The 17,821-nt window shown below is 38.7% G+C and overlaps 1 long non-coding RNA gene and 1 pseudogene across 1 annotated transcript; both read left to right on the forward strand.

Moving 5' to 3' along the window:
- Positions 1-125: 125 nt before the first annotated feature.
- Positions 126-17,091, forward strand: LOC112170808 (annotated as a pseudogene).
- Positions 8,808-9,761, forward strand: LOC121049782. The gene is made up of 3 exons (XR_005801330.1): positions 8,808-8,912; positions 9,016-9,150; positions 9,570-9,761. It is a non-coding gene; the product is annotated as an uncharacterized LOC121049782 (long non-coding RNA).
- Positions 17,092-17,821: the final 730 nt, after the last annotated feature.

The following is a 17,821-nucleotide window of genomic DNA, read 5'->3' on the forward strand; positions in this document are numbered from 1 at the left end:
GTATTAACCATGTTCATATTTGAGACAGTACATTCGAATAGCTCGTGATATTTTTACTATTGATTTATTGATCTAGTTATTTTGTGCTATATGTAGATCAAACTGTTCTTATCTTGATCAAAGACATGTATGTTGCCTCACTGGAAAACTTGCCTAGTGCACTACCTAAGAAGGTCATGGCCAGTCGACCCAAATGCCCAATGCCTTGTCCCTAATAATTCAATTCTTGCAAATCAAAATGCTAAATCCCACATTATTGAAACTTAAAAACATTAGTTCTTATAAATTCTACACCAAATTTTGTAATCTACTAATCCTTTTTTTTTAATCAAATAAACAAGTCATATGTAACAACTAGTCTATTGTGAGTCGAACTCACGACCTTCCACTTATAAAAGAGAGACTTATATCACTAAACCAAATAGTACTGAACATCTACCAGTCATTTTCGTGAGCTTGTAATTGAGTAAGAAAAACATACATACCACATTATTGGATAAAACCATTTCTAATCTCTCATTTTATTAAAAGTTACGGTTAAGGAGAAGGGGACGTACAACCCTTTCTAAACTTAAGAAATTGGAATGTTGTCAAACAAAATAAAAATAAATAAATAAATAAATAAACTAATAATAATAATAGAGCTCTTAGACTCTTAGCAAGTAAATTGAATTTTATACAAAAATGGCATTAAAAATGTAATTACCAATTGTAAGTACTTATGTGTAGTCCGACGAAGATTTGGCCTTGAAGCAACAATTGGAGTTGTATGTGGAGAGGGTTCAAGATCCGGATCCCGGGTTGCAGAAGGTTGCCCTTGAGAGCATGAGGTATAGGCTATAACCTCCCTTTTCTGCCCCTAAAAGTTCAGTAATTTACTGTCCACAACTTTTTAATATAAGCTTAACTTGCATCTTTCAGTAATTGTGCTAGTTTATAAGCTATGAAAATTATGTTCGATATTTTCTCTTGGGTTGCAATTTACTTCCCTCAATTCTTTGTAAAACAATTTATTGGAGTAAAAGAAGAAAACTTTACTTGATACACTTGAAAAAGGAAGCTTTTAAGTCTTGGCGCTTCTTACATGCAGCTGCATCTGGCTTGGTCTGGTGTTTCTGACTACCTGGACTGATCGATAAACTTGTCAGCACCAATCTTTGCTTATATGGATCAGAAAATATTGTGTGGCTTGACATGGCATCAAATTTTATTTTGTAGGCAGGAAATTCGTACATCAACTAGTTCCATGACCTCAGATCCAAAGCCATTAAAATATCTTCGCCCGCAATACGGAACTCTAAAAGCATATTATGAATCAATTAATGAGTGATTCGGATTTGAAGGTATGTTTTATCTGTTGGTGCCTTGTCCACTTTAATATTAATAGTATTTGCTCTTGTTTAAATAATTTACTGTTGTATTGCATGCAGAAATAACTCGCAGATATACTGTCGGTTTTGGCATTGACCATGTCTGCTGAAGGAGAACGGGTATGTCTTTATTATTTTACGGTTTGAGGTTTCTACATTTTATTTTTGGCCATGGCAAAACTGCCGCACCATTCTTGTTGTTTAAGAGCTGTGTATTTATGTCTTTTATATGTCCACCTCTTTCAGGAAAGCTTAAAGTTTAGATTATTGGGGTCAGACGGTGATATTGGTTCATGGGGCCATGAACATGTAAGGTAAGAATCTTCTAATTTCTAATGATATGCATAGCCTCTGGTGGAATTTTGTGGGATGATAGTATCATCCTTTTAGTTCTTGCGTGTTTTTAAAGGTTCCTTCAGTTGGGTATAAGACTAATAATTATGTATCTTATCCTCACTACTGTTGACATTCTTGTAATCAGGAACTTAGCTTGAGAAATTGCTCAAGAATATGCCAAGCGACAGGTGTGAACTCTATCCTTTGAACATGTTGCATTGACTTTTATTTTGTTGGAAGAGTTAATTGAGGTGGCAAGACAAGTTTTCCTTGATCATTCTTCTTTTGTATACATTGAAATTCAAGACATCAATACATCATTTGAAATATTATCCTGCAATTTCTTTCAATGCTCGTATCATGTATCACTTAAAACGCAGCATTTGTCTTGTAACATGTGTTAATACGTAATCAAGACAAGGCACTTTAATATTTCATGCTATTATGTATATGATTTCTTGAGGATTGGTTCTAACTTGCCTTTTCAGTTACAGAGTGATGAGACCCCCTTTGATGATCTAATGGAACTAGTACAACAAATAGTTGCCTTTCACATAAGGGTAAGATCAACAACAAGATTGTGTGTGTGTGTTTTTTTTTTTTTAATTCTTTTTTTTATATTTTTTTTATTTATTTTGGTTCTAATCATGTATTTATGAAAGAGGACGAAGTGGTGTTAGCTCAGTGGTTAGAGCGCCCACTACCTAAGATCGAGGTCATGAGTTCGAGTCACCATGGGGTTAGGAGTGAAATTATTTGATCCTCTATTTTAAAAGGAGAAAATGAAAAAAAAAATATATATATATATATATATATATATGTATTAACCCCACTAACAGTTTACCCAATTTTAGCTTAAAAATTGCCCACTTGCTCCACTAACAGTTTTTTAACCCCATTTACCCAAAACACTCTAAGGGATTATTTCCCTAATACCCAATTAATTTTTTTTTATTCTTTTTATTTTTTTTGGGGACTTTTTTGCCCTCTCCTTAATTCTTTCTCACTTAGAGAGAGAAGTCATCCTCCACCTTGCTGTGCTCCGGTGACCAGTGGCCGGCCGCGGTCTCAGGCGACCGGTTATCGGACTTGTGACCAGATTCCGGCGTATGAATTTATTGCCCCCTAATAATACCCAGTAACCATATTATTGCCTCCCAATAATCATATTATTGCCTCCATTAATCATATTATTGCCCTCCAGTGAATTGCATAAACTCCCAAAACCAAAATGAATACACTACAGTCACAATTGTCAATTTATATGCATATTATTGCCCCCCAATACTCATATTATTGCCTCGCAATAGACATGTATAACTACTCAATGAAGTTTTTTTTTTCATTCTTCTTTCTTCTTTCCTTATATCCTTCTGCCAAATTTACCCAAAAAAAAAGAAGCCCAGAAACTATCTTGATGACATTAGCCCAACACCAAGCCATATCGGAGAAGAAAACGCATTCCGAACCGAATCCGACACAGCAACTATCCAAGCCATATCGGAAGAAGAGGAACTACAGATCGGAGAAGAAGAGGAACCACCAGTGGCTAAAGAAGACGACGCAGCCACGACCCGATCCGAATCAAGTGAACGAAACGCAGTCGGTCCAATCGAGCAGTCGTTGTCGATGGCGGGTCTGGTCTGAGTTGATCGGCAGATGATTTTTGGTTTTCGATGGTGGGTCCGGTCTGGGTCGAATGGCAGATGATTCGCTGCTGCTGGGATGCAATCGACGGGCTCAGGTCAATGGTTGAACGCCAGAGAGGGAGTCGTCGGCGTCTGGGCGGTCGAGGTAAGCTTGTACAGGTGAGATCGAGGTCGTCTCTGGCGGCGGTGTGCAGGTGGAGTCGTTACCGATGCTAGGAGATGATCAGGTGGAGTCTTCGCCGGTGGGCTGGAGTCGTCGTTATGGCCACTGAGATCGCCGGTCGGGCTGGAGTCGTCGTCCTTGTCCCTGTGGGAGTCGAGATGGCTGAAGTCAGATGAGCTGATGGAGTCTGGGTTAAATCTGGTGTATGGGTATGGATATATGTATGGCAGAGAGAGAGAGAGTCTGATAGGAGGAGGAGAGAGAGAGAGGTGTTTGTAGTTTATTAATTAGATTGGGGGTAAAAATGTCACTTGGGTTTAAACTGGGTAAGTGGGAGTAAAAAACTCTCAGTGGAGTAAGTGGGTAATTTTTAAGTTAAAATTGGGTAAGTGATCACGACCCCTTTATGAAATGCAGCACAATGCCGAACCGGAAGTTGTTGACCTTTTAATGGAGGTAAAATCAAATATTAATTTGTCAACATACGTTCTTTGCAGACAAGCCCTTTTTTCTTGGGACTGATAGTTTGTTCAATGCCAGGTGGAAGACCTTGATCTGTTAGTTGAGCATGTTGATAAGACAAATTTTAAGAGGACTTGTCTCTACCTCACCAGTTCGGCAAGGTAAGCAGACTGCCTTGATTAAGAGATTTGCCCAATCTGGAATGTTTTTTGGAAATAATATGCCAAGTTTGCTTTTCCAATTTTTTTTTTTGATCAAATAAGAACTTCATTAATAATGAAACTGCTTACAACGAGTTATATGCGACATCTCTTACTCAGAAATGGCCTCTAGACTTCACACTGGAAATCTATTATGACTGACTCTAAACTTGCACTACAACTGTGGGACAGACAAAAGCGCAGGAGCAGTGATTCTTTGACATCTCACCTCTCGTCCAACCAGTAAGAACTCTAAACTAGACAACTTACTTGTGTCGACACTAAACTCTCCCACCAGAGTCCTCCTAACCAGCATTGGATCGACCAAGCCAACACTCATTGTGACCTAAACCCGACCAAAAAGGTTGCCAGACATTCAGACCTGGGACTAAAAAACTCAACACCATCACCGCCCTCTTGTCAACACCATCCATCCACCACTGCTCCAAATCGATCGCCATCGCCTTCAACCAAATCACAGACAGGAATGACCCACTAGACGGCCAAGGATGATTGTCTATAGCCAGACATTTTTGCCACCGCTGCTGACCGAACTCCAGAACAGGAACGACCTCTCGATCGGCTAAGGGAAGATTGTCAATACCAAAATTGCAGTGTGACCCAACAGCTAAAACTAAAAAAACCTACAAAAGACTTATTTATGAAAATCAAATAAGGAAACCAAAACCAAACACCAAAAACTCTCAGCAGGCCGCCACTCCCACCACCACCTGCAAACACCACCACCTGCATCTGAACTCCCCGACCTGCATCAGATCGCCCTCGCCTGCATCGATCTCCCACCTGCCGACGATCATCCCTGCTAATCACCGGACCAGACCCATACCCAATGCCGTCGGCTATGGGTCTCCTCCACACAGCCGCTCCATCACCGGCACGTGGCGACGATTGACGCTCAAGATCTGAAAGCCAACGGCCTACGATAGATCTTGGTTTCTACGATAACAGTCCCTTGGTCGCAACACGCGCATCAAGCCACCATAGCCACAGCCACAGATCGCCCAAGAAATCCTCCACCAACCCATGCCAAGCCGCCGGGCACCTCCAGATGCAAAACCGTTCATTCTTCTGCACTCCAGATTGTTTCCAGTCTGGTTTTGATCCCCAACCCATCCTACCTCCAACCTGCTCCTAGATGCATCCACGCCTAATGATCCCGCCGCTCAAACGTTGAGCCGCCCAACACAAGTCCCGTCCGGCCACGCTTGTCTCACGCCGGCCGGGCTAGAGGCCAAAGCGGACATGGCGGCGCAGCCGGACGAGGGTTTTTTCTCTCTTAGGGTTTTTCAGCTAATTTTTTTTGCTTTTCCAATTTTAATTGGACAATTTTCTTATTTGAGATACGGATAACCTGCTGAAAGGTATCTTTGTGAATGAGTCCTTGTGTTGACATTCTCTTTGTATCTTGACATAATGCAGATACCTTCCTGGACCAGATGATATGTTAGTTTTGGATATTGCATTCATGATATATCTGAAATTTGAAGAGTATCCAAATGCACTTCAGATTGCTCTTTTCCTCGACAATAAGGAGGTTTGTGCCGTTTTATAAATTAGCTTGTGTTTTGTTAATCGACAAGGGACATTGAGAGAAGATTATTACTAGTTTATGATTTGGTCCTAAAAATTTTGAGTGTGTTTGCAGTTTGTAAAGCAAGTCTTTACCTCTTGTGATGATCTGCTGCGGAAAAAGCAATTCTGTTACATCCTTGCCAGACATGTAAGTCTTGGAATTTATATCTGTCAAGTCTTTATTCTTATTCCTCTCCCTCCCCTTTTGTCCACTGGGGGGGGCAATTATACAAGAACTGGGTTAGTTGTCTTGTTACCTAAGTGGAGACATATTTAGTCAGACACCCTTGTTGAAATGGGAGGCATTAGGTGCTTCAAAAAATATATTATTTACCCTTACTGAAAGATTGAATTTGACATTAGTATCTGACAGTGTGTTTCTCATGCATGTTTTCCTGTTAAACTTTACAGGGTAGTAATTTTGAGCTTAACGATGAGATGGTTGCAGAAGATGAAGAAAGAGAAGCATTGCAGGACATTATCAATAACGCTAAACTCAGTGAAGGTTATCTTACCCTTGCTCGTGATATTGAGCTCATGGAGGCCAAAACTCCAGAAGATATATACAAGGGTTTGAACTTTTCATTTCATGTCATAGATCTGACACTTAATGGATATTTCTAAATTCACTTTTGTCAAGATATATTATAGTCATAAGACTGGATTTGACTGCATTCAATGTGCTAAAAGTTGACTTATAAGCCATTTTGCTCACAGCGTTTAGTGTTGGTTTTAACTTCCGTCCTTGTCATTTATGGTAAAACTTATTGTTGGTTTTAATTTACGTCCTTGACAAGGAGGTAGAAATCCACTATTCTTCTTATAATCCACACCCTTTTACTGTTTTAGTACTTCAACAATTTTCTTTCTTCTAGCTGCATCATTATAAAAAAGTAGTAAAATATGGTGTGCTTTCACTCAATTAATTCAAGTAAATAATCCATGGATAAGGAGGTAGAAATCTACTATTCTTCTTATAATCCACACCCCTTTACTGTTTTAGTACTTCAACAATTTTCTTTTTTCTAGTTGCATCATTATAAAAAAAGTAGTAAAATAGGGTGTGCTTTCACTCAATTAACTCAACTCAATAATCCATGGATAAGGGACCTATCAGAAATTTAACTGAAAGAGCTGTTCCTTATATTTTAGGTGTGTAAGTTATTAAATAGAGAAAATTACATATAAGTGCACTTTAAGGTGTTGTTTTAGCCTAAAGGCCACCCAATATTTTCTTCCTTCATAAGGCCACCAGATACAAAATAGGATTAAATTTTAAACATTAACAATAAAGGAATTTACAGTTCTGCCACTCCCAAATTGTGATATCAATCTAGGGTTTGTTTCATTTTTAGAAACGCATCCTTCTCTCTCTCTCGTCACCGGCGCACGTTCTCTCTCTCTCGTCACCGGCGCACGTTCATTCTCATCACCGGTGCACGTTCTCTCTCATCGCCGACGTTCTCCCTCATCGGTGGGCCTCTCTCAACCGCCTCTTGATCTGGACCTCGTCGCCGGCGCTCTTTCGCTTTTCTGTGGAGTATCTTTGTTTGCAGTAGCTTTCTCTTATCTTTGTTTGCAGTAGCTTTCTCTTTTCAATTTCGATTTGCTGTGGAGTATCTTTGTTTGCAATAGCTTTCTCTTTCAATTTCGATTTGATGTGGAGAATCTTTGTTTGCAGTAGCTTTCTCTTTTCAATTTCGATTTGCTGTGGAGTATCTTTGTTTGCAGTACTTTCTCTTTCAATTTCAATTTGATGTGGAGAATCTTTGTTTGCAATAGCTTTCTCTTATCTTTGTTTGCAGTAGCTTTCTCTTTTCAATTTCGATTTGATGTAGAGCATCGATCTTTGTTTGCAGTATCTTTCTCTTTCAATTTCAATTTGATGTGGAGTATCTTTCAATTTCGATTTGCTAGTAGGCTTTACAGTCTTTTGCTGTAGCAATTGTTCTGCTTTGGAGTATCTTTTAGAATGTTTGGCAATATGTTTCATGATGCTTGACAGTAGCTTATCTTTAACAACAACTTGGCTTACCAGCTTGCATGTTTAACAAAAGTTTTCTGGTTCTATCTCAATAGCTTTATGGTTCTTTGACAGTAGCTTTACACATCTACTACAGTAGCTTTTTGTTGTTTTTGTTAGTATCTTTGTAGCCTTTCTCTGTAGCTTTCTTATTATTTAGTAGTAGCTTTGTTTGTTATCTTCTCTAATTTTTTTCTCTACTTGCAGGAAGGAAAAATGGCTGAACGTAGAGACCGAACACCACAGTATAGAGCAAGTCTACAATCATTCAACGAGAAGATGAAAACCTACAAAGGGATGATCAGTCCTGATGTAATGTTGAGGTTGAATAGGACACCATTCTGGGAGATCATTTATGTCTTCCATCACGGACTTTTAAAAGACAGAGAATGCAGAAAAGTAGATGAGGACATTCTGAGAATGGTCAAGACATACGACGTCAATCAGAAAGGGTTTCTGCTTGGGGAAAGGATACTGAAAATAACTAGTGAAGATGTAGCTATCTGCCTTGGAAGGCGATTGGAAGGAGTCACATTCGAGCTAAACAAGCACCACCAGAAGCCAACGAAGAATCGCATCATCGACAAGTATTTTGGAGATGCAAAGAAAGTGACAAAAGCGATGGTTGACAGTGCACTTGCCGAATCTTTGAAAGACCCAAGGAATCAAGTTGCAAGTGAGGTGGCATCACTAATTGTCATGAGTCTGTTCGTATCCTTCTTGTTCTGCACCTCAGGTTCTACATTGTCCTGGAAGTTGGTAGAAATTTGCAGCGAATGGAATTCTTGGCGACGATATTCATGGGCAACCTTAGTACTAGACCACCTGCACAATGGTCTAAGTAAGAAGCAGGAAGACAAAGATGTCAATTTGTCAGGTTGTTTGCCGCTAATCATGGTAAGTAACCACTATTGTTAGTTTCATTAACATTTCAGTAGATTTAGCCCTCAAAATTAATGTTTTTCTTATTGTTGTGTAACAGTATTGGTTAGCTGAGAAGACAAAGATGGGAGGAGCTATCAAGATAAATGAATTAACCAACCGCCAAATTTCATAAGATGGTCACTCGTCGAGCTGCACAAAGAAATGGAGAAACTAACCAACGAGCAGATAGAGGTAAAGAAAGAAAAATAAAGAATAAATTTGCAATAAGAAATCAGTTTAGAAATATATTGTTCTAGTCTTTAACATTGTGTGTACTTTGTTTGATGAAAAATAGGAAATGTTTGACCGAAAGCTGACAGAGGAAGACTTGGAAGTGGAAATAAATGACATCAAAGGAAGAAACAGAGGAGTAGCATCAGATGAAGAGCTGAGGGAGGAAGACTTTGTAACTCCAACTTTTGGAGATTGGGTAAGTAGCTTTCTTTATTGATTTTCAGTAGCTTTCTCTACCTAGGTTACTAGCTTTCTCTGCCTAGGTTAGTAGCTTTCTCTGCCTATGTGATCTATAACCAATTAATTTTCTTTGAAAATTTTAGTAGTTTTATGTAACTGTTTGAGTAGCTTCTTTTAAGCTCATCAGTAGCTTTTTAAAAATTTCAGAAGCTTTCAGTTTCATGGATGAGTTAGTGGATTCGTATGATTATGTTAGTAGCTTTCTTTAACCATTTTTGAGTAGCTTTTTGTATTCAAATCAGTACCTAAGAAACTTTCAGTTTCGTTTAATCAATTCTGAGCAAGTTTGTAACTTTGTAGAGCTATGTTAGTAGGTTTTTATAACCCACTCAGTAGCTTTTTAATGTGATTTTTTATTTTTATTTTTTGATACAGCACCAGAAAACCACCCAAGAACTGTGAAAAGAAGAAGTAGAAAGTCAGAAGAGAATGAAGGACTTAATAGGCTCGTTGGAAGAAGCAACAACTCAAACGAGTCTCTCACAAGAAGAAAACCAGAAAACTCAAGACTTGTTGAAGAAGTTGACCAAAGAGAATGAAAAGCTAGCAAGGCAGAATGATAGATATTAGGAGAAGTTGGAAAAAGCCTTTGAGGAAGACAATATAGCAACAAGGAAGATACAGATCTTGCAGAACAAATTGTTGAAGAAGTGGAAAGTTTTTACAACTATTGAGAAGGAAAAAAAGAACTTGGAGGACGTCATTGAGTAGCAGAGAGAAATAATACACAATCTGGAAAATGAATTGTTGGAAATGGAAAGAAAGCTACTGGAGAAAGATATGTTGGATTCTCAAGAGGATTTACGGAAAGATGATATACAAAACAGTAACAGTGATGGTGAGGATGGTGAGGAAGAGGGTGGAGAAGGAGCTGATGGTGAAGATGGTGAGGAAGAGGGTGGAGAAGGAGCTCATGGTGAAAATGGTGAGGAAGAGGGTGGAGAAGGAGTTGATGGTGAAGATGGTGGAGACGATGATGAAGACAAAGAAGAAGAACCTGAAGTGAGAAAAACCAGAAAGAAGCACACATCAATAAGAAAAGATAAAGAAGGCAGGTCTTCTCAGAAACAGGAAGCAAAGAAACAATCAAGGAGAAGGGAAAAGGTGAAAAAAGCTGCTGCTGAAGAAGAAGCTGCTGATGAAGAAGCAGAACCTGAAGAAGAACCAATTAAAAAGATGAAGAAAGGGAAGAAACAAGCTGTAAAGAGAAATTCAATGGTGGATCGAATCAAGAACAAAAAAAGGAAGGCTACTGAAGACAAGGAGTTCACGTATACCACTAAAAGAACAAGGAGCGGCAAGAGGCATTAGATGATAATCGGAAACAGGAGTTTTATGCAATGCTGACAGTAGATTTTTTAGGCTATGAAAGTAGATTTTCATATGTGGACGGTACCTTTATGTTGTTTAATTTCCAGCCTTGGTATTTGATGGAAAATGACGTCGGGCTGACAGTAGTATTTTGAAGTACTGACAGTGGCTTTACGAACTATTAACAGTAGCCTTATGTTTAATTTTCAGCTTTAATATTGGATGGAAATTGATGTCTATTTTGTTACTTTCAGCATTAGTTTTCTTCTTTAATGTCCATTTCTAGGTTTGTTTGAAGTTTCATGTCAAAACCATTAGACAAAGTTTTTGTGGATGTAGAAATTTTTGAAGTTTCCATGGATTGACACTCATAAGTTAAACATCAATCTCAAAAGCTATTCTCAATGTTAAAAAATGCCAATATAGTAAAAGCTATTACATCATCACTAAAAGCCACTCCCAATCATATAAACAGATACTGCAAAGGTGATCAAAACATACTGTTAATGTTGTATAAAGAAACTCTGTTCATTTACAGTTGCCAACACAAGTAAAAGCTCTACTCTGTAGAAGAATGACATTATAGTAATAGCTACTCCAAATGGTATGGAAAGACACTCAAATTGTTATAGAAAACTACTATTAATGTTGTAAAAAGATACTCCATTTGTTCATGTACTTCTGCCAGCTTTCAAATTGGCGCAGTACACGTTATCTTGTTGTGGCGCCCTAACTCACCACATCGGCCACACTTGATATGCCTCCTCGTGCCTCCTTCTGCTGCAGATTTCATTCGAACAGATTTTGGCCGACCGGATGGCCTCCTAACCAATGGAGGCTTAACAACAGAAGTTGAACTAGCTGCATCTTCATAAAACTTCTCCATATTTGGTATAGGATGAATACCATGCACGTAGGAATCCATGTAGCTTTGACAGGTGTAAAATGGCTCAATGTAACTATAGATAGGTTCAACTCAAACCTTTTGGATTGCAGCAAGAGCATGTGAACATGAGAATGAATTAATTTGCCATTGACGGCAAGAGCAAGTGTTGTTCCCAAGATCAACCGCCACTGATTTATCAGAATGAACTTCAAAAACAGTCTCACTAGACATACTAACAGCCCAATGCAGCCCAATATCCATTGATTTCTTCAACAAAGCCTCATTGGAGGACACAAAATAGTGGTCCACCTCTTGCATGCAACCTTCCTCTCAGACATATTCTCCATAACCTTAACCCTTAAGCCTTGAAACATCTCAAATATAGGAAGCTCACGCAAATCTCTAGTCCAATTGTTAAATGACTCGGCAACACTATTTGCCATTTCAACATACCTGTTTCCTTTGAAAAAAGCATTGCACCACTTTTCCAATGGCAAAGATCGCATAACTCTTCAAAAGGCGGACCACCTTCTTTCTTCAAGTTGTGCAAGTTGAAGTTATAGCTTGCTAATGTAGGTGAATAAGCAACTTTCATAAATTCCTCCACAATCTTGTCAACAAAATAATTTCCAGATTGCTTTCGGTACACACCTCTAACATTCTCCTTAAGGTGGTAGTAGCAGTATGAATGAGGAGAATCTGGAAATACCCTGGAAACAGCATTCAACAGTCCGCTGTGTCGATCAGTAACAAAAGTCACATTTGTACCTTGCGGAGACAAGATGTTATATAGATGATCAAAAAACCAATCCCAATTTGCATGATTTTCAGAATCTACAACTGCAAATGCAAAAGGGAAGAACTTTGCAAAAAAATATTAAAAAAATAATTAGTATTTGAAAATGGAAACTGAAACAGAAGCTACTGACCCTTTAAAAGCTACTGATATAGGTACAGAAAGATACTATCATAGCCATAGATATATACTATCACAGGTATATAAAGCTACCGTCCAAGATACTGAGCACAGAGCAGAGGACACAAAAGAAAACATACCTTGGTTTCCATTCTTTCCAGTAGCACAGAGCATGTATCCCTTATACTTACTCTTCAAATGAGCCGCATCCACGAACAGAAGCGGAATGCATGACTTAAAGCCTTCAATGCAACCAGAAAAACAAATGAAGAAACATTTGAAACGATTACTTAAAGGATCAGTTTCCAATATGCAATAAGAGCCCGGATTACTAGATAAAATAGCATCACGATACCAAAGCAGCTGAGAATATGAGTCACCATCATGACCATGGACAGCTTTTCTAGCCAACTCCTTCCCATACCAAGCAGTCCTATAAGACACATCTAAACCAAAAGAATGCTTGAAACGAGACACAATCTCTTTAGGCTTGAGTTGAGGATTGGACTTTAACTCATTAGCAATCTCCGATTTCACAACATGAGACCCCAAAAGCTTACTCTTTTGCTGCCTAAGAACTTCTTTGCAGGTGTGAACATTATTCAACTTCTTTATGTAGAAAAAGCCATTCACCTTGTTCTTCAAAGCGTGAATAGACCATTGACAACCATCAGAATATCTCTTAGCACACTCTGCAATAACACGACTTGAGGTATTCCGTGTGTACTTGAAAAGAAAACCAGTTTCAATAGCAAACTTGGTCAACTTTTCCCTAAATTCTAACACCCCCCTTCAAACTTTTGATCCTCATGCCTTATAAAGCCCTACCACTCATGAGTGAGATAACTCTTTGGAGCCTCTGGCCTATAACACCCCAAGTATTCACTTGCATCAATAATATTGCTTGAACCCACTGACAAACATGAAGAAGCACATGAAAAATCATCCAAAGATGTTGTTGCAGAAGTAAAACTACTACTCCCACCACAATAAGGCACCAAAATGGTGCTCCCATTAGAATCCCTCACCAAAATATCAACAGAATTCAATTTAAAATCAAACATACACCTAAACATCAGTTTCACATCCATATCACTTGATAACACACAGCTTTTATATCCATGGAAAGAATACCTCAAGTTGAATGAACCAAGATTCAAATGATTAAAACCCACAGAGACCTCCCTCACAATATCATTAAACGTATGCTTCATATCAAGAACGAACATGATCGTCTCAAACATATACGTGCACCTTGCATAAGGTTCTGCATCTATGGCTAAGTTACTGCAATTACACATTAGAGGAAGAATAATTAGCTTCTATTCGCAATATCAAACAGAAAAGCTATTGGAATCAGATTGAAAATGAATACTAGCAGAGGAAAAGAAAGCTACTACCACAGAAAGATAAAGGCACTATAACAGTTATACAAAGCTACTATATGTAATCAAAAAGGAAAAACGAAGACATGACAAAGATTGGTATTATAATGAAAAATGAAGACAGCAGCGTGCCACTGCACTGCAAACCTATCAGTCTATCAATCAGCTTCTAGTTTTGATATGAATTAAAAGGCAAGAGGAAAAAAAAGAATATATAACAAAACAGCAAATGTAGAATTATTTCATTCTGTTAGTTGCTTTTCTGAACTGTATCTGTAGCATTAGTTAATAGAGATAGCTATGAACAATCAACTTGCACAACAGTTTCATTGTGCAATCAACTTTCAACAAAAACACATGATTGATACAGTGATGAAATCACAACAACTACGCATGATTGAACAACTAATTTAACTATAAGCTACACACAATTTAGGTTTAGCAAAACAAAAATCAAATCACATTGATGAAATTTGAAATACAAATCAAGCTAAACAAATTGTAGAGAAAGAAGGCTGAGATCGAATCAAAACAAAAACGAAATTACAGTGATGAAAATCGAAGTAAAAATCAAGCTAAACAGTGCAGAGATATGGAATTAAACCTCAATGATCGATTAGAGACTGTTGCGAACTAGAGGGAGAGCTTCATCTTCTTTTTGGAGCTAGAGAGAGAGAGAGAGAGCTTCGTCTTCCTGAGCGAGCTAGAGAGAGGAAGCTTCACAGTTTGCTAGAGAGAGAAAGAGTTCTTGAGCGAGCTAGAGAGAGAGAGAGCTTTGTCTTCCTGAGCGAGCTAGAGAGAGAGAGCTTCCCGGTTTGCTAGAGAGAGAGTTTCATCGTGGTAGAGAGAGAGAGACTGAGTAACTGAAACAGAAATTTAAATAATAGATAGGTGAGGTAAAATAGGTATAGCATAAAAGGGAGCTAATGATTTTGGGCCCTAAAGTGGCCTTATGTGTATAAAACAATTTAGGTGGCCTTATGAGTCATATAAGTCTCAAAGTGACACTTATATGTAATTTTCTATATTAAATATGGCTTGCACTGTTTTTGCACTAGATATAGATCCCTAATGTGATCTTCAGAATATTCAGAATAACTATTTTATAATACATGTCATCCGTTAAATATGATGCATGCACTGTTCCTCACTAGATCCCTTCTCTGATCACCATAGTGTTGTTGGTATTTTTGTGAAGGCACACTTACTTGATGGCCGGGCAAGTGCTGGTGCTAGTGTTGATTCAGCCAGACAGAACTTAGCTGCTACGTTTGTTAATGCATTTGTCAATGCTGGCTTTGGTCAGGTAAAGTTATTCAGAATTGATTTGCCTGTGAAATGTTGTTGGATTTTGGATTTTATTGACATGTAATATTAATGTTCCTGCAGGATAAGTTGATGACTGTCCCATCAGATGCCTCAAGTGGTGGTGCATCAGGAAACTGGCTTTTCAAGAATAAGGAGCATGGGAAGACCAGTGCTGCAGCAAGTCTGGTGTGCATTTCTTTCTTAGCATTGATATTTTCTGTTTATCTTTTTAACTGTATTTCTCAAGTTTTGTTTGAAATTCTTCACGACAGGGTACAATTTTACTGTGGGATGTTGACCCCGGGCTGGCTCAAATTGACAAGTACTTCCACAGCAATGACAACCATGTCATTGCTGGTGCGTTGTTAGGGGTTGGGACTGTCAATTACAGTATAAAAAATGATTGTGATCCAGTAAGTGCCTTACCTCAACCTTTCCATTTGTCTGCTTGACCTTATAAATATTTCTCTATATGCATCTCTAAATCTTTATTGTCTCCCCCCCCCCCGAGTATTGATCTTACTTGATCTCTTTCCCAGGCACTGGCACATCTGGGCGAATACATAGATAAAGAAGATCCATCTATCCGAATTGGTGCAATAATGGGTCTATATCATTCTTGGCTCAAGAATCACGAGTACAGTTAGTCAAACCTTCACTAGTGTCTTGATCATTTTTATTAAATAAGAAGAGTGCTAGTTTAGTTAGCGTTTCTTGAACTGCTATAATATGCTTATTTTCATCAAAACCAACTTATCGTTGTGCCAGATACGTAGTAAGCTGACTCCTATACTAAATGACGCCAAAGCTCCCCTTGATGTTATCACATTCGCTGCAATCTCCTTGGGGTTGATATATGTTGGTTCTTGCAATGAGGAGGTGGCTCAGGCAATCATATTTGCACTAATGGACAGAAGTGACGCTGAGTTGGGGGAGCCCCTTGCTCGCCTAATACCCCTCAGCCTAGGTCTTCTGTATCTTGGGAAGCAGGTATACTTTTTCGCAAGGGAGTTTTTTTTTTTCTTTTTTTTTTTCTCCCTTTCCTGGAATGCATCACTACTACTTAACTTTCTCTTTCTTTCTTTTCATACAAAATCAAATTCATTTAGTATATATTACGTAGTCAGAGCTTGCTTATTATTAACCATTTTTTGCTGCCAAAGAAGTCACTCAATCTTTCAGAACTCGAGAACATTCAAATCCTAGTTCACTTGTGGCTCACAGGAAAGTGTTGAGGCCACTGCTGAAGTTTCAAAGACATTTCATGAAAAAATCAGAAAACATTGTGATATGACTCTGCTTTCTTGTGCTTATGCGGGAACAGGAAATGTTCTCAAGGTAATATCCTCAGACCTACTACACATTTAAGTTCCCCTGTCACACATGTATGAAGTAGCGAGCTTTTATTTCATGCAGGTTCAAAACCTTCCTGGCCATTATTCATAAACATCTTGAGAAGGGTGAAACATACCAGGGCCCTGCAGTGCTTGGTATTGCGATGATAGCAATGGCTGAAGAGTTGGGACTTGAAATGGCAATTCGTTCATTTGGAGCATCTTCTACAGTATGGAGAACCCTATCGGGCAGTTCCTTTGGATCTTGGTCTCCTCTGCATATCAAATCCAAAGGTATTAATCTGTTAGGTCAAGCTGACCATCTTGGCTTATATGATTGAGGCTGTTTATTTAAGAAATGAGTGATTCTTGCGTGGGGCAGCCGCACCGCCACGTGGTGCGGCAGACCAATCATTCCCCTAGCAGGGGGGTATTTTGGATATTTCACATTTAAAAATCAGGGACAATTTCGGAACAAAGACAAAAATTTCTGAGATTTGATTGGGCAGCCGCACCGTACACGTGGTGCGGCTACCCGCACCTAAGAATTGGCCTTAAGAAATTCATGGAATTTGGAGGTGATACATTCTTGAAAATGACCGTTTAAATGTCTATTCTATTTTACATTAAACGCTAAATCATCTTCATTTTGTTTCAGATAGTAGTAAGCCGACTCCTAGACTCCCCTGTATGCATACTGTTTGGACCTGAACTTCGCCTCTCCGTGTACGACCATGTTGAGAAGAAATGGGACTGAGTTGGGACACATTCAGGATAAATAGTTCGTGAAGTCATACAACCAAGGGAAAAGTGTCGGTCGGTCACCTAGCTTGATTTGAGGTTTTAGGAACGGACGACCGAGGGAAATGTGAAGTCATACAACCAAGGGAAAAGTGTCGGTCGGTCACCTAGCTTGATTTGAGGTTTTAGGAACGGACGACCGAGGGAAATGTGAAGTCATACGACCTAGGGAAAAGTATCGGTCGGTCACCCAGCCTGATTCAAGGTTTTAGGAATGGACGACCCAAAAATCAGTGAGTTGGACCATGTAGCCATATGTTTGGTTTAGTCCGAGTTCAAAAGGTTGGTCACGCATGTGGGCCGAAATGAGAATTAAAAGTGTTCGGCCAAGTCAGTCAACAGTGTAGTCTGAGGAATCCATACAAGGAAGGAGTTCGAGTCAATCTATGATATTAATTGTGAAGATTTCGGATATCAGCAAAGTCAGAGTTTTACGAGACGAATCAATCCTAGAAGGAAGGAGAATCCTACTTCAATTCCACGTCTTGGAGGACAAGTTAGCTAGAGTTTTTGACTTGTATATATAGCACATTGTAAATCATTGTAAAAGGGTCCTGCACCACACAAACAAATCAATATACAACTTTTACTCAAACTTTTCTCTTACTCTCACTACAAGAAAAATGGCTTTTTGCAAGGAATTTTTTCCTTGTAAAAAGCTTGAAATTCGTTGCATTAACCCAAAT

This window comes from Rosa chinensis, chromosome 6 (genome assembly GCF_002994745.2).
Source record: "Rosa chinensis cultivar Old Blush chromosome 6, RchiOBHm-V2, whole genome shotgun sequence".
Taxonomy (NCBI): Eukaryota; Viridiplantae; Streptophyta; class Magnoliopsida; order Rosales; family Rosaceae; genus Rosa; species Rosa chinensis.